Consider the following 18,006-nt stretch of genomic DNA (forward strand, 5'->3'; position numbering starts at 1 on the left):
ATCTAATTTTCTGGGATACGTGATCATAGTATATAAGTGTATTGATTACGTACATTTTATAAATAAGTAAACTAAACCTCTGAGTCTGTATCTCCCTGAGAGTACTAACACTGCCTCCATGGTGCTTGAAGGTTACATCCGGAATCAACCTATCTGTATCCTTCTGAGTTTACTTCTTGGCCTTTTGCCTGTTCAGCTCCAAGAATAAGCACAGGCAGATATTAGGTGAGCGTTCATCATTAGGGGTAGTATTTGGCTGCAGATAACAGAAACTCACAACAATCATCTAACCAAATACATTTGGTTTGTATTTCTTCTACAACAAATCTAGATATAGATGAACCAGGGCTGGTGCAGAGACCCCAGGATATCATTCATTTCCCAGCCTCCTCCCTTTTCTATGCTCTGCTATCATAAGGAGCCCTGGTGCCGCAGTGGTTAAGCACTCAGCTGCTAACCAAAAGGTCAGCAGTTCTGTGGGAGTAAAGACCTAGCAATCTACTTCCATAAAGACTACAGCCTGGGGAAACCTATGGAGCAGTTCAACTCTGTCATATACGGTCTCTATGACAACAACATCTTTAGCATATAACTTTTGTCCTTGTGGACCCCCAAGGCCTAGACTTTGTTCTAGGTAGGAAGATGAAAGAAGGGTAAAGGGCAAAAGCTGTAAGTCAGTTGAGTCCTTTTTATCAGGATACTACATACTAACTTTATCAGTATACTTGCACCAACTTCTTATTGACCAAAATGTATCAAATGGCTACTTGTAGCTTTTGAGCATTCCAGGAAATTTAGGTATTAGTTATTTGTTAGTAGCTTTATTGAGGTGTAAATCACATACCACCCATTTAAAATGCACAATTCAATGATTTGTAGTGGTTCATAGAGTTGTACAGTCATCATAAAAATCAAATTTAGAGGATTTTCATTACCCCAAGAAGAAACCCTTTACCCATTACCTATTTCTTCCCCAGCTTTAGAAAACCGCTGATCTACTCTCTGTCTCTAGATTTCCCCGTTGAGGACATTTCATATAAATGGAGTCATACAATATGTGGTTGTCACTGGCGTCTTTCACTTAGCGTAATGTTTTCAAGGTTTGTCCATGTTGTAGTATATATCAGTACTTCATTCCTTCTTACTACCAAATGCCTTAGGCTGGGTTCTCTAGAGAAGCAAAACCAGCCAAGCATGTGTATGTATGTGCGTGTGTGTGTAGAGAGAGAGAGAGATTTATCTCAAGGAAATGGCCTACTGGGTTGTAGAGGCCGGCAAGTCCCAAGTCCATGGGTCAGGGCTCAGGAGTCAGGCTGGAGGCTTCTCCTGACTCAGCTGCAAGGGTTGATGAACCCAAGATCCACAGGTCAGACGGCAAGCCACTGGCTCATGACTGCAAAGGCAATGAATACAAAATTGGCAGGTAAGATGGCAGGCTGCTGGCTCAAGTCTCAAGAACTGGAGGTCAGATGCTGACAAGCTGAATGCAGGATCCAGAGCAGAGCAAAAGCCAGTGAGCTTTGCCAGAAAGTCCGCATATGTGGGATGCAGGCCACACCCCCCAGGAAACTCCCTTTCAGGTGATGGCTGCTCACAGCAAAACCCATCATGGAGGTGATCACACTATATCAGATCTCATCACAGAGGTGATTACATCATTACATGCCTGCCAAACTATATAATAGCTGCCAAACCGCTGAGAATCATGGCCCAGCCGAGTTGACACACAGCCTTAACAATCACACTGAATAATATTCAACTGTATGGATATAGGGAAACCCTGGTGGCATAGTGGTTAAGTGCTATGGTTGCTAATCAAAGGGTTGGCAGTTCAAATCCACCAGCCACTCCTTGGAAACTAGGGGGCAGTTCTACCCTGTCCTATAGGGTTGCTATGAGTCGGAATCAACTCAATGACACTGGGTTTGGTTTGGTGTTGGTTTTGTATGGATATAATACGTTTTGTTTATCAGTTGAACAGTGGAGGAAATTGAGGTTTTAGTTGAGCACATTCTCACCCTGAACGAAATCGGCTTCCACTGGTAAAGAAGGAGGGAGGCATAGTGTTGGTGACAACTGGCAATGTCCAGTTCTGTGCAGAAATGGGGTAATGGACTGCTATCTGGCCTCCTTCAGTAATATAAATGCTTCAAAAGTTCTGACCAGTGTGAAGGGAAGTGCAGTGATAGTCATGTCTTAATGAATGGAGGGAGTGCCCCATAAGCTTGTTTTTAGGTTTGTGGGTACCACCATTATTTGAGGAGAAAGCCTGGTAGAGATGACTACATAACCTTTTAGCCTCTAAGTCTTTATCCATAAAACCTTGCTATTTCATTGTGGTTGCTGTTATTTTGGCCTCTGAACCTGCTATTTCCCTCTAGTCCATAGTTCTGCCACCACTTTATAGTTGTGGGCTAAAAAGGATATTTACATTCTCCTCAGTGTTTGGCCTTTGCTCTGGCTTCATGGTCTGACTACCTAGGCCTTTGGAGGTAAGTTGGCTATATATATATATACATATATATATATATATATATACGTCTCTGTAAAAATTTTTATTAAAAGAGCTTAAATTATTTACTGTTAATAAATAATTACAGATAGTCTGATAATTTATTAGACAATTTAATATTTATTTAGACAATATTATGCATTGGCATAAAGTTTATTAATTTTTGAAGTAATAACTATTTGGTTCCATGTTTTACTACATCACTTAACATACATCCAAAGAACACCTTAGAAGTTTTCTGCTTAACTCAGGAAACTATGCTGGAGACTCTGGCGAACTCCAAGAGGAACTGGCCAAGGCTCCTGGCTTTAGAAAGGAACTGAAGTTAATATTCTAAATAGGGGTTTCCTAGCCCTGACTTAAGAGCCCTGGTGGCACGGTGGTTAAGTGGTCAGCTGCTGATTGAAAGGTTGGCCGTTCGAACCCACCGTCAGCCCTGGGGGAGAAAGATGTGGCAGTGTGCTTCAGTAAAGATTTATAGCCTATGTTTACAGTCCCCAGGTGACACAAATGGCTTGTTTTCAACTATTAGCTTGAAGGTTGGCAGTTCTAACCCACCCAGTTGTACTGTGGTAAAGAGGACTGGCAGTCTGCTTCCATTAAGATTACAGTGAGGAAAACCATATGGAGCAGTTCTGCTCTAGCACATGGGCTTGCTGTGAGTTGGAATCAGCTTGACAGCAATGGTGTTTTTTGTTGTTTTTTTTTACTTTTTTCAGACCAGGATAGGTTTGCCTTAACTTTAATCTCTTTGCCAAGAGGTACAATGTCTTGATAAACCTATGCTAGGTTTTATATTGCCTCTTCTAGTCAGTGTCCCTCTGGCCTTTACCTTTTTTTTTAACCCCAGAACGACCCACTGTTGACTTAGCTGAAAGGAGACGGGCAGCTTTATTTGACCTGACAAGCATTCGCAGTCAGCTAAGCAGACTGTTGTTCTAGTAAGTACTCCCAAGGGCCCTTCTTGCCTCTTCTGGTAAGGCAGGAAAGGGAAGAGACAGGAGGCTGCAGTCTGGCACCGCCGGGCTTTGTGGAAACCTGGGACTGGCTCCACACTGAGGGGCTCCCCCTCTCCTTCCTCTGGGCCATGGTGGCCGCTTTCCGTTCTCTAGTGCCCTTTGTTGGGCCCTTCATGCATCAGATGCCCCTCTCAGAGCAACCTCGTTCCCTTTCCACAGGATGTGGTGTTTTAAATGCATTTAAGCCAAATGTTATAAGATTTAAAAGTAGATTTTTTTTTTTCCCCTACAGCTCACATTGGTCAGCACAGCATCACATTTTAGGGCTGGAAGCAAAGTAACCTAACCCTTTTATTTTACAAATAAGGAGCCAAATTCACTATCACTTCCCAGACACAAGACAAAATAGACTTTTTCTCAGTTTGTCTGTTTTTAGGAGGTGTTTTCTTCTTCAGGAAGAATAGTTAATTTATTGGGGTAATCACTGACACAAGATGGATTGACACAGTGGCTGCAATGATGGGCTCAAGTACAGCAACGATTGTGAGGATGGAGCAGGACCAGCAGTATTTAGTTCTGTTGTACATGGAGGTCCCTGTGAGTAAGAACCAACTCCACAGCTCCTAACAATAACAACAACACAATCACTGACCCTCCAAGAGCGGGCATTTAATATGAATCCATTGAATGAGTAAAAGTTTTTATTTTTTAATCTGTGGGCAGTTTGAAGCAGAGTGTTCAAAGCAGAAAATGGCAAGGGAAAAGACTCAGGAGATGGCCTAATGTATTGAGAAGTTTAGGACCTGTTTGGTAGGTGATAGAGGTTCAATAAAGCGTTTTTATCAGGTAATGATGTGGTAACATTTGTTTTAGCAACGTTTAGCGGCAGGTGGTCACTGCTTTCTCAGCCGCAGTGTGCTAATTATTTGTCTTTTCTCATCTTCACAGCAGTGTAGTGATGTTAGCATCTCCGTTTGGCAGTTGAGGAAATGGAGGTCGAGCTAAATCGCACAGGTAGTAAATCGTGGAGTTGGGATTTTAATCCAGGGTGTCTGTCTGACCAGAGCACAAAAAGGACATTACACAATTGTGCTTGGAAGGATTGCAGGCATGGGCAGCATGAGGAGAGGATCCCACCTGGCCATCTCACACTTTTTATGACATAAGAGACCGTGTCGTTGATGAGCATGAGAGGCTGGATAGGGGCATAATGAGCATCATAAGAGTTTGAAGCCTTTACTGAGGGAAATGTGAAAGGAAATTGACCAAAAATAAGTGAAGGTGGGACTCAGGTGAGTTTAGAGACAAGGATTTATAGTGGTACTGTATTGAATGGTTATGAGATTTTTCTCCATGAATTTGGCTGTAGTCAAATCTGCTATAGGAGCCCTGGTGGCACAGCAGTTAAGCACTCGGCTGCTAAGAACCCACCAGCCTTTCTGTGGGAGAACGATGTGGCAGTCTGCGTCTGTAAAGATTCCCGTTAAAAACTTATTGCCAGGGAGGAAGGGAGAGGGGTTTTCACTAAATAGTAGATAAGATCTTATTTTAGGTGAAGGGAAAGACAACACACAGTACAGGAGAGGTCAACACAACTGGACTAAACCAAAAGCAAAGAAGTTTCCTGAATGAACTGAAAACTTTGAAAGCCAGCATAGCAGAGGTGGGGGTTTGGGGACCACAGTTTCAGGGGACATCTAAGTCAATTGGCATAATAAAATCTATTAAGAAAACATTCTGTATCCCACTTTGGAGAGTTGTGTCTGGGGTCTTAAACACTAGCAAGCAGCCATCTAAGATGTATCAATTGGTCTCAACCCACCTGGAGCAAGGAAGAATGAAGAACACCAAAGACACAAGGTAATTATGAGCCTAAGAGACAGAAAGGACCACAGAAACCAGAGACTATATCAGCCTGAACCCAGAAGAACTAGATGGTGCCTGGCCACAACTGATGACTGCCCTGACAGGGAATACAACAGAGAACCCCTGAGGGAGCAGGAGAGCAGTGGGATGCAGATCCCAAATTCTTGTAAAAAGACCAGACTTAATGGTCAGACTGGGACTAGAAGGCCCCCGGTGGTCATGGTCCCCAGATCTTCTATAAGGTCCCAAGACAGGAACCAACTCTTCAGACAGAGATTGGACTGGAATGTGGGATGGAAAATGATCCTGGTGAAGAACGAGACACATAAGACTGTGTTGGCACCTCCTGTCTGGAGGTGAGATGAGAGGGCAGAGGGGGCCAGAAGCTGCCTGAATGGACACGAGGAGAGAGAGTGGACGGAAGGAGTGTGCTGTCTCATTAGGGGGAGAGCAATTAAGAGTGTATAGCAAGGTGTGTATACATTTTTGTATGAAAGACTAACTTGGTTTCTAAACTTTAAAGCACCATAAAAATTAATTAAAAAAAAAACTATTGCCATAAAGTCAATTCCAACTCCTAGTTGACCCTATAGGACAGAGTAGTACTGCCCCATAAAGTTTCCAAGGAGCAGCTGATGGATTTGAACTACCAACCTTTCGGTTAACAGCCAAACTCTTAACCACTACACCACCAGGGCTTCTACGGCCTTAGAAACCCTATGGGGCAGTTCAACTCTGTCCTTAGGGTTGCTATGAGTTGGAATTGATTGGACAGCACACAACAGAATCTGCTATAACGAAGAGTGAGTTAAATAAGATGGAAGCTTATTTCTCTCTCACATTAGAGTTCAAAAGAAGGAAAGTGGCACAGGCTGGTGGGGTGGCTCATTTTTCAGAATCAGAGTCCCAGGTCCCTTCCATTTTGTTCTGCCACCCCAAGGCAGTGCTAATGTAGCAGCATGGCCAAAACGGCTCCACCACGTCAGCACTGCGGCTGCTGGAATGTAATACGAGCAAAAGTGGAAAGCAACTAATTTGCTTTTACACAAGTGACAGAAAAGTTGCACCCATCATTTCTGCTCAAATTGCATTGGCAAGAACTTAGGCACCTAGCTGCAAGGAAGACTGGGAAATGGGTGTACTGGGCATCCTTGTTCCCAACTAAACTTCATTACTATGGGAGAAGAGATAGTCTTGGGACACTGGCTGGCAGTCTACCACAGGAGAGAAGGCAGACTGTGGGGCTGATCCAGGATTGGGGTTTTCCTGGACAGGAGCGAGGGCAACAGCCCAATATAGGTTAGGGAGGTGGTGAGAGTTCAGTGGCCAGCCATGGGTTCCTGCTGTGCAGGTAGTTAGGCCAGAATAGGTCTGTAGAAAATGGATTGAGAGTCTGGCAGCCTTGAGTCTAGTAGGTTGCAGAATAGATGTGGGACAAAGGGAGAAAGCAACTGGAATAGGAGTTGGTGGATTGTGGTAAGGTAGGATTTGGAGTTTGAGTCCGGAGGTGGCTTAGTTCTGGGAGATGACGTGACCTCTGGTGGAGCCATGGACTTGGGAGGTTGATATGGTGAGGTAGAGGTTTCTAGAGTGGAAGTGGTCACAAAGTATGTTTGGTGTGCCTTGCACAGTGAGTGGTCAGACTTCCTACCTTAGCACACATCACCCTTCTCCGTCTGTCCCCTGGCTCTCTCCCTCACAGCCACCTTCCTCGCTACCAGCCATACTAAATCAGTCATTGTTACACTCAGCCCTTTGTGCTTTCACATGTGTTCTTTCCTCTTCCTATAATGTCCCACCATACCCCGCTTTCCATCAGTCTAGCTGACTCCTTACCTGCAAAAACTAGATCACATGTCATTTCCTCCAAGAGGTTCTTGATCCCCAGCTTCTTTAAAAGTTCTGTCTTTGTTTCTGTCTAGCTACCAGCTGACTTCCTTATTTATAGGTTGTAACTTAAGCTTACTTACATAGGCCATTTTAGGTCTTTCTAAACTCACTACATATCATAGTCTTTCAGTTGCAGTTTCTGCTCCTAACAGGACAGTTCTTTGATATTTCCCAAGAGACAATCTGATGGGTGTGGCTCATTTAGTCTTTTCACACCTGATAATAGTCAGCCTGTGGTCAGGTCAGGTCAGGCTGTGAAGCTCTGATCAAGTCTTGTGCAGGGGAATAGAAAAAGCAGGACCAGCTGTTTCCATTGCTCAGTTCAGGCTGAGGCAGGGGAAGGAATACAGCCCAATCATTGCTTTATCTTCTTGCCAGCCCTTGAGTGTAGAAGGAGTTTTTAGGGAGTTCCAAGTGGCTGTTTCTTCTCACCACTCAAGAACTGTAGGTTTATACCTCACAGAAGGGATTTGATCATCTGGTTGAGGGTTTCGGTCATTAGTCTGCTCATTCAACTAGAAAAAATAGAAAGTTCTGCCGAGCCCAGGAATGGAGAGGTGAAGAGACTGTCCCTGTCTTCACAGTCTGGGGTGAGGGTGGGTGGAGGGTAGACTTGGGACACGTAACCAGCAAGTCATGGCACGATGTGTGGGAAAGAAGAGGCTCTGAAGCTGTGGTTCCAGCCCCAGAAAGCCTTCCTCATGGGCCTACTAAACATGCGGATCCTGAGCATGTGAGAAGGGCATCCGACATCTCCAGAGAGCCAGGGTGACCCCTGAAGAGGCAGTAGCCCCCTGCTCTAGGGAGGAACTGTGTGAGCCACCATCTGTGAGGGGGGGGTGCTGTAAGGGTTTCTGTGGTACCTGGACATGCAAGGCCATCTATTTGTCTGAGGATCACTACTTCTGTCCTTGAGCTTGGTTTTCTAATTGGCCCCAACAGTGTGGTAAAAGACTGCACATCTCTGAACCTCAATCTTCTCCCCATACCCATCTAAACCTAGCGACTCAGAGCACCCTGGCCTCTGGGAGTGACTGCAGCTTTGTACACACCCCAGAGCTCAGCCTCATCCCAGGAGTAAGGAAACCACTGTGGCAGCCTTCTTCCCTCTGCCCCCTCCCTCTATTTTTATTAAAACTTCATCTCGCAAAATGCAGTCCTCTGTATCCTTTCTTGGAAAACAAATACTCCCATTTCCCAGAGATGAAACGAAAAAAATGTTCATCTTGTGGAAAGCTGTATCACATTAGATCAAGGGGGATTTCTCTTCTCAGGATGGCGAGGGGGCCTGGCCAGGCCTGCAATCTCAAACTGCCTTGGTCAGGGGAGGCGCTGGGAGAAAGGCTGAGGGAGGAGGGGTGCTGCTGAGGTGGTCCTACGAGACTGGACCTCCCACAACCTCCCCAGAGCTGGGCTCTGAGTCTTTGGCCCTGAATCTCTCAGGGAAGTCCCTGCAGAGACTGGACCCGAGGTGTGGCCCCTCTCACGCTCCCATCCAGTCATTTAGATCCCCCACCCCCTCAGGAATACAGACATCTGCTCTCTTCCCTGAAGTTTCCCAGGCTTAGAGAAAACACACTCTGGGATGTCACATGCTCACCTAGTACATTTCTTACTCAGAAGTCTCCCGTTCAGATGATGACATTCTGTGCCATTGGGTGTGAGGGAATAGCATTGGTTCCTCTCTCTCACCCTCATAATCAAACTACTATTAGAATATGTCCCTGTGTCCCCCATTGCTCTTCACTCTAACACCACTCCTCTGGCTGAGCCTCCTTGCACCACTGCTGCCTGGGCGACTGCAGCCGCTTCATCATGGGCTCCTCTCCAGCCTCTTGCACTCCAGCCACTTCTCACCCTGTGATAAGGAGTCCTACCCACCAAGGGTCTGTCCGGTCCTCATAGTGGCCAAGTATGGTATATAGCTTCACTCTCCAGAACAGCTGGAGGCCCCACTGGCTGGGCAGAGATTCCAGAAGGAATTGTATGGGAGGCATCACCTCCCCCCTAAAAGCTGCAGATGAGGGGAGGAAGCTTCAGGAAATAAATCAAGGCTGCAGAGGTTAGACTTGACAGAAAGAGGGGTTGGGGTATTCCCAGAAGAGAAGCCCACCACTAGTGGGGTGGTCCGCTGTAGACCTCAAGGTTCCCAGGGCTCAGGAAAAAGGAGCGCTGGCCCCTGCATAGCTGTGGCTCATTTTCTGAGCAGCAGCTTGGGCCTGGGGCCCTCTCAGAAGCTCCACTGTTCATTTTTCCAGGTTGACTGCTATGGCCTGTGCAGCTGGTATCCCACAGACTGGCTTCGTTGTCCCCCTTCATGCTCCCTCTTTCCCCTGGCTCTACCTGTGCCTTTCATCCTCACCTCTATCCCTCAGGCTCTTCTGACTCTCCCCTCCCCTCCACCTTGGCCCTCTCCTGTCCAAGTACTAGTAAGTAGTGCTCTCTCTCAAGGACGTCCTCCTGGGCTCCAGGGACACCCCTCCTCTATTTCAGACCTTTCTCATCTCACTCTCCTTCCCTTTCAACATTCCTATCCCTTCCCTCCCTGATTTCCCAAGACATCATTCTATTTATGGTCTTCCATACCTCTCCGTCCTCAGCCTCTTTCCCTTGTAGCTTCACGTTAGTGGGCCTGTGCCTTCCCTCTACCCTCCACTCAGTGTCCCTTTGCCTGGAAGAGCTGAGGGCCCAACCACTCCTCGTTCTCCCCTCAGGTTACTTGGGGTGTCAGAACGCCTTGACCCAGGACCAGTGTCCTTACTTTGTGGGGATGCTCCCTCTGCAGGTCCCAAGACCCCCACAGCTACCAGATTCAGTGGGCTTTTCTCAGCCCTCATCCTCCTGGCTCCGCTAACCACAGCACCCTCGTTGAAACCCTCTCTTCCCTCTACACTCCTCTCCTGGGTCTTATCTTCCTCTCAAGTCTTGCACAGGCTTCTCTCTCTCTCCCATTATCCAAAATGTGGGGGTTCCAAAGCTCCCTATCACAGTCCTCTTCTTTTTTCCCTGCATGCTTTGTCCCTTGGTGATACTTTTGCTCAAATACCTGCTCTGTGCCTGGTGCCCCCACACCTGGGTCTTGGGTCCAGTCCCACTGAATATCTCTTCCTGGACATCCCCACCTGGGTATCAGCCACACACCCATCTCAACACCAGTGTGGCCAACCATTAACTCATCCTCCCCCTTCCCTATACAGTCCTCCACCACGCCCGCACAGGAGTTACCTTCAATCCCTCTGTGTGGTTCTTTCTGAGTCCCATTGCTGTCGAGTCGATTCCGACACACAGTGACTCCATAGGACAGAGTAAAACTACCACGTAGGGTTCCCGAGGCTGTAAATCTTTATAGAAGTGGACTGCCCCATCTTGCATCTGTGGAGCAGTTGGTAGGATCTAACTGCCAACCTTTCGGTTATCAGCTGAGTGCTTAACAACCGCGCTACCAGGGCTCCTATCTCTGAGTCACCTAGGCAGGACCTCAGGTTTCTGACAAGTTCTCCTCAGTACCCACCCCTCACCCCGCTGGGGCCAGCACCTCCTTTCCCTCTGCTGCTTCCCCAGACTTTGGCAAAAACATCCTGTTTGGCCCTCCTGCCCCATGTTCTTCCCAGGGTTACACTGGCTGCCAGACTTACCTTATATTTCCTTTTTTTGAAAATCACACAAGCGTTTATTTCAAACATTCTGAAAACTTGTCAACATTCTGAAAACTTTTCATGAGAAAAATGTTTCCCTCCAACAAGTATGAATGTGTGGAACTGTGTGGATGTCAAAGATGAGTGTACTTTTTGGTGTTTCATGGGGGCTTCATGTATTCCTCCATTACATTGTAAGCTCCCCAAGCAAAGAAAGGACGATTCCATCCCTCCTCTGCAACTCCCTCTGGCATTCAGGGTTTATTAAATAGAATGATTTCTTGGAGAAAGAAGGTAAATTTACTGACCAAAAAAAGAGTAATCCTACCACTTTCCACTGAGAAACATATACATATGGAATTCATTATTCCAAGAGGTGTTACTGTATTCAATGTATTCAAAAGGCTCAGAGAATTGTAAGCCAAAGACTGGGCTGGATTCTAAGACACATGCACTCACACTCCAGAGAGGAAGGGAGGAAGAAGGGGGGTGGGTAATTAATCCCTAATGTTGCACTATGGGATGAGACGGCCATGCATGGGGAACATTTATGTGAACCTCACTGATGAGGTGTTTTTCCCACAGCGTTCCACAGTGTCTGGCTCATGATGTTCATTTAGTCACTCAACCTATGTTTATGTGTGTACATGATCCATGCAAAGTCCCCAGAGTTCCTCTTCTAGTAGTGGTGACAACTTTCCCAATGCCCCTGACTGCCACAACCCAAACCCAAGACCATAGAGTGGCTGTTTAGGTTGGGTTGCCACCTATGGCCTTGAGCCACTGAGGAAATGGTCCATGACCTAGATAAACCCAGGAAAAACTCAGTGCCGTCGAGTCAATTCCGACTCATAGCGACCCTATAGGATAGAGTAGAACTGCCCCATAGAGTTTCTATCACCAAATCCCTGCTCTAATTCACCAGCACAAACATCTAGAATGTCATTCTAAAGAGTTAACACCATTGGCTGGCCCGCCATGAAAGGGGGCACCGGCAACTGCCGAGGAGGCTTTATGATGAAAGACCTTCCCACCCAAGGAATTAGGTTCCTTGATTTTTTTTTTTTTTTTGGCAGTGAAATTAGAAAGTACACAGTATCTTCGTTATAAACACACTATGATCTAAGGTACAGGATACCAGGAAGTGGCCTTGTTGAAATTGTTTCTGAAGTCCCAAGAAAATTATATTTTTTAAACAAGTGTACTTGCCACAGGAAGCATTGATTCACTTCTTGTTGTCTGGGAGAAAATGCCAAGCAGTGGGTACAGGACCAGTTTATTATCGGGTTAATTAAACCCTAAACATAAAAAAAAAAAAAAAGAAAGAAACATTTCTGAAGGATAGTAATGCACCTTCCTGTTCTGTCATCCATGTCTCTTAACTTCTCCTTAATGTCTCCCTTTCTGCACATCATCCTGGGTAGTTTCTCCTCAGCCTCCTCCCGGTTCATTAATTCCTTTCTCAGCTGTGGCTGTTCTGCTGCACGTTCAATCCTGCGATCCGGAAGTTTGCATTGTGACCTCATGTTCTGCCTGGTTTGTTTATCAAATGCCTCCATGAGGGTTGGTTTGTTTATCATATGCCTCCAGATAGGTTTTGCATTTAACCAACTCAATACCACTTTTAATGATAATTATCAGCAGGTAACGTCCATGGACAAAGACCACGTGGTTGGTATAAATTCAAACTCCAACCCACGTGGCTACTGGCCTGGGATTATGAATTCTCAGGGGAGGCTTCGCGACCACCAGAGCCCAGGCCAGAACAGACAAGTTTCCTTGCCTCTTTTGCCAGGGGTTGATTATTTTTTTTTAGCCCCTCCTTTCAATGAGGATGTAACTCCTTTTGCAGTGACTTTAACTTGCACTTGGTTGTGTCTGGCCTTTTCCACATTACCCTTCTCAAGGAGCCCTGGTAGCGTGTGGTGTAGCGGTTAAGAGCTCAGCTGCTAACCAAAAGGTCAGCAGTTCAAATCCAGCAGGTGCTCCTTGGAAACCCTGTGGGGCAGTTCTACTCTGTCATATACGATCCCACCGCTTTTCATTATCAATTTAGGCTTCTCTTATCATCTTTTCTGCCCACCTTGATTAACTTTAGCCCATTACAATATTCACTCCACTGCAAATACTCATGTCTCCATCAGTTATAAATACTCACCAGGCAAAATCCAAACCCTGGCAAGCCCAACTGACTGCCTTCTCTATACCAGCATGAGCAGATTAACATCATGGAGAAAATTACGTGCCTGGGATGCTGATTTCACTTTTAATTCAAGACAGCTGACTCCAAATTTTGTCAGGCAATTTCACTGCATTTTATATCTTCTCTTCCTCCAAACTTTCCTCACAACTCTCCTCCCTTCTCACTTTCAACCTCACCTTATTATTCTTGAGAGAGTGGAAGACATCAGAAACTTATTTTCTACCATCAGATCTACAAACTCATCTATATCTGTATTCATCACTGCTGTTGTAATTTCTCCTGTTACAATAGGAAGATATCCTTCGTCCTATAGAGGCCAATCCATCTACTTGTTCTCCACATCTCACTCCCTCTTGCTTTCTCAAGCACTTTGCTTTTTCCCTCTCTATTAGATCAGTGATCCTCAAGCTTAAGAGAGCATCAGAAGCCCCTTGGGCTTAAGACATAGACTACTGGGCCCTACTCTACCCCCAGAGTTTCTGATTCAGTAGGTCTGGGGTGGGGCTGATAATTTACATTTCTATTCAGTTACCAGGTGCTGGTGATGCTGTGATTCTGGGACCAGATCTTGAGAACAATTGCTTTAGTACGGTGGTTGTCAAACTTCACTGGACATTATTAGGATAAAAAAAACTCTGAGTTTTTTAAAACTGAAAATGCCCTGGGCACACTCCAGAACAATTAAATATGAATCTCAGGAGTCAGTATTTTTTAAGTTTCCCAGGTAATTCCAATGTACTGCCAAGTTTGAGAACCAATGTAAACTTAAAAGAACTGTCAAACTTAAAAAAACAAAAAAAGAAAGAAAGATCAATGGCCAAGCTTCAACCCAGAGGATTAGATCAGAATCTTCAGAGGTGAGTTCAGGCATGGATATCCTTTAAAAGTTCCCCAGGAAATTAAAATACACAGCCAGTGTTGAGAAATCTTGTGCTAGTATCGCCCATTTTTTTTTTTAAAGGCTTACCTTAACCTCTATGTCTCTGCCTATTTCTCTGTTTACCTAAAGAAAGTTTGATCAATTCAACAAAAGGCAAAGGATAAAATGAAACATAAAAAAAAAAAAAATAGTGAATAGAAAATGTAAAATAAATTGGTTGGAATAAGACCAAACATAACAGTAATCAAGGTAAATATGAATTAAATTTACATGTTAAAGGTACAAAATGTCAGCTTGGTTTAAAAATAAAGAAATCCAGCTATATGCTGTACATAGAAGACATAGCTAAAAACAACACAGGAAGACTAGTGTGAAAATATATATATATTGGTCAATGCTAATAAATGGCATGTATAGCAACATTAAGATCTTAGATAAAATGGTTTTCAAGATGAAAATCACATAAAGGTATGGAGAAGGTTAATTTTTTGTACCTGACAATCTACGTTTCAAATATAGACAAGAAAAAACTGACAGAAGTGTAGGGAGTAAATGACAAGCTTGCCTTAATGGAAGACATTAATACATGTTTCTCAAAAAATCGACAGATTAAGGGGAAAAAAGGAAACATTTAGATGATTTGAATGATACAATTTACAAGTTTGATCATGTAATAAGAAGACACTTTCTTTTCAAAAACACATGGAACAGTCACAAATATAGGCTGTATATCAGGCCACAAATGAAATCATGAGGAATTTATACTGGTCACATTCACTGATTAAATGCTATAAAATTGGAAGTTATCAACAGAAAGCCAAAATAACTGGCAGGGAGAAGAAGGAACTACCTCCTAAGCAGCTTGTGAATTAAAGAGGAAATCAACAAAAATACAAGAAAAAAATTAAAATATCCTATATTAAATCATGGAATGGTGATAAAAGAGGACACTTATAACCTTAAAGAAAACAAGGAAAATGGTAATAAAACAAATGCTAAACTTTTATTCCAGTTATTTATATTGTATAACAAGCCACTTCAAAACATCGTGCCTTTAACAACAATTGATTTGTTCATGAATCTGATGTAGGATTTGGGCAGGGGTCAGCAGAGACAGTGTGTCTCTGTTTCATGTGACAACAACTGGGGCAGTTCACCTGGGCTGGAGGATCTACTCTCAGGGTGGCTCACATGGCTGGCAAGTTCATGTTAGCTCTTGGCTCAGAACTCAGTCAGAGTAATGTGTTGGGGACCTCAGTTCCTCTCCACATGGGCTTCGTCACAGGCTGGTTGAGGTTCCTCATGGCATGGTGGCTGGTTTCAAGAATAAATTTTCAAGAGAATCAGACAGTTTTTACTTTTATAACATGAAGAACATTAATAAAGTAATTTTTTTTTCTAAGATCATGCCTCCATTTTTGGCCTAGACATTCTTGTACTGTTCCTTCATTATTCTAGACTGCTTGTTTTGTATTACCTCTTATGATCTACCTTCAGAAGTCACATAGCATCACTTCTGCCATAACCACAGGCCCACATAGGTCCAAAGTGAGGAGAAAAAAATCCCACCTCTCAATGGGAAGAAAGCCAAAGTCATATTGTAATAAAATTATGTGGAGTGGGAGATACTGTTGCCACTTTGTTTTATTTTTGAAAATGCAGTCTTCTGCAAGTTTCAACCTAAAAATCTAGAAAAACAACAGCAAAATAAGTTTAAAGAAAAAAAATAAGAAGCAAATTAATAAAGATTAAAAGAAGGAACAATGTAATAGGAAACAACAAGCAATAACCATTAGAGATGATCGATAAAACTAAAAGTGGATTAAGTGAAAAGGCCAATAAAAATAGACCGGTCTTTGATGAAGATAAACACAGAGGTTAACTTTAACAATGAAAAAGCAGATAGTACCATAAATACAAAAGAGATTAAAAATTATAGGAGACTACTATGTACAACTTTATACCAATAAATTTGAAAATTTAGACAAAAAGTGTTTTGTTTTTTATGGAAAATGTACATGCTGAAATTAACTCAAGAAATGGAAAACCAGAATAGACAGATAATTTATAGAAGAAATAAGAGGCAATCAAATGTCTGCTTTTAAAAAAGGCACTATGTTCAGATATTTTCAGGCAAGTTCTACCTAATGTTCAAAAACCTATTGCTGTGTAGTTGATTCCAGCTCATAGCAACCCTGTAGGACAGAATAGAACTGCCCCACAAAGGGCAGATTCTCCTGTTCTTTAAATGGTTCTAGAGCACAGAGAAAGATGGAAAGCTACTCAGTTCATTTTTGGGGGGGGGGGGGGGGTGCTGTAATCTTTTTTTTTGTACTTAGGTGAAAGTTTACAGAGCACATTAGTTTTTTATTGAACAATTAATATATAAATTGTTTTGTGGCATTGGTTGCCAACCCCGTGACGTGTCAACACTCTCTCCTTCTTGACCTCGGGTTTCCTGTTTCCATTCCTCTAGTTTTCCTGTCCCTTCCTGCCTTCTATCTTTGCTTTTGGGCTGGTGTGCCAATTTAGTCTTGTATACATGGTTGAACTATGTGTGTTATTGTTTGTTTTATAAGCTGTCAAATCTTTGGCTGAAGGGTGAACCTCAGGAGTGACTTCGGTACTGAGTTAAAAGGGTGTTCAGGAGCCATGCTTTCGGGGTTTCTGCAGTCTCCATCAGACCAGTAAGTCTGGCCTTTTTGTGTGAGTTAGAATTTTGTTCTGCATTTTTCTTCCACTCTGTCCAGGACCCTATATCGTGATCCCTGTCAGAGCAGAGGGGGGGCGATAGCTGGGCACCATTTAGTTGTGCTGGACTCAGTCTAGTGGAGGCTGTGGTAGTTGTGATCCATTAGTCCTTTGGACTAATCTTTATCTTGTGTCTTTGGTTTTCTTCATTCTCCCTTGCTCCAAATGAGGTGGGACCAGTAGATGTATCTTAGGTGGCCACTCAAAAGCTTTTACGAGCCCAGACGCTACTCACCAAATGAGAATATAGAACATTTTCCTCATAAACTATGTTATGCTGATTGAGCTAGATGTCCCCCAAGACCACGGTCACCAGCCCTCAGCCCAGTAATTCGGTCCCTCTGAGAGTTTGGATGTATCTATGAAACTTATATGACTTTGCCTTTGTCAAGTTGTGCTGACTTCCCTAGTATTGTGAATTGTCTTACCCTTCACCAAAGTTACCACTTATCTACTGTCTAGTTAGTGTTTTTCCCTCCCCATCACTCCCTTCCCTTGTAACCATCAAAGGTTTTTTCTTTCTGTGTGTAAACCTTCTCAGGAGTTTTTACAATAGTGGTCTCATACAATATTTGTCCTACTGTGATTGACTTATTTCACTCATCACGATGCTGTCCAGATTCATCCGTGTTGTAAGATGTCTTGCAGATTCATCATTGTTCTTTATGTTGTATAGTACTCCATTGTGTGTATGTACCATAGTTTGTTTATCCATGCATCTGTTGATGGTCACTTAGGTTGTTTCCATCTTTTTGCTATTGTGAATAATGCTGCATATGTCTATTCATGTGACGGCTCTTATTTCGCTAGGAGGTATTCCTAGGAGTGGGATTGCTGGTTCATATGATATTTCTATTTCTAGCTTTTTAAGGAAGCACCATATCATTTTCCAAAATGGTTGTACTGTTTTGCATTCCTACCAGAAGTGCATAGGACTTCCAATCTCCCCACAACCTCTCCAACATTTGTTATTTTGTTTTGTTTTTATTCATGGCAGTAATGTTGGGGTGAAATCTAATCTCTAAAATCTATAGGAGTAGATTTTAGAGATTAGATCTTTGTCAGGTATGTCATAGCGAAAATTTTTTACCCAGTCTGTAGGTTCCCTTTTTACTCTTTTGGTGAAGTCTTTTGGTGAGCATAAGTGTTTAATTTTTAGAAGATCCCAGTTATCTAACTTATCTTCTGGTGTTTGTGTATTGTTAGTCATGGTTTGTATTCTATTTGTGCCATGTATTAGGGCCCATAGCATTGACCATAATTTTTTCTTCCATGATCTTTATAGTTTTTGGTTCTATATTTAGGTCTTT

Source organism: Elephas maximus, chromosome 26 (genome assembly GCF_024166365.1).
Source record: "Elephas maximus indicus isolate mEleMax1 chromosome 26, mEleMax1 primary haplotype, whole genome shotgun sequence".
NCBI classification, from domain to species: domain Eukaryota; kingdom Metazoa; phylum Chordata; class Mammalia; order Proboscidea; family Elephantidae; genus Elephas; species Elephas maximus.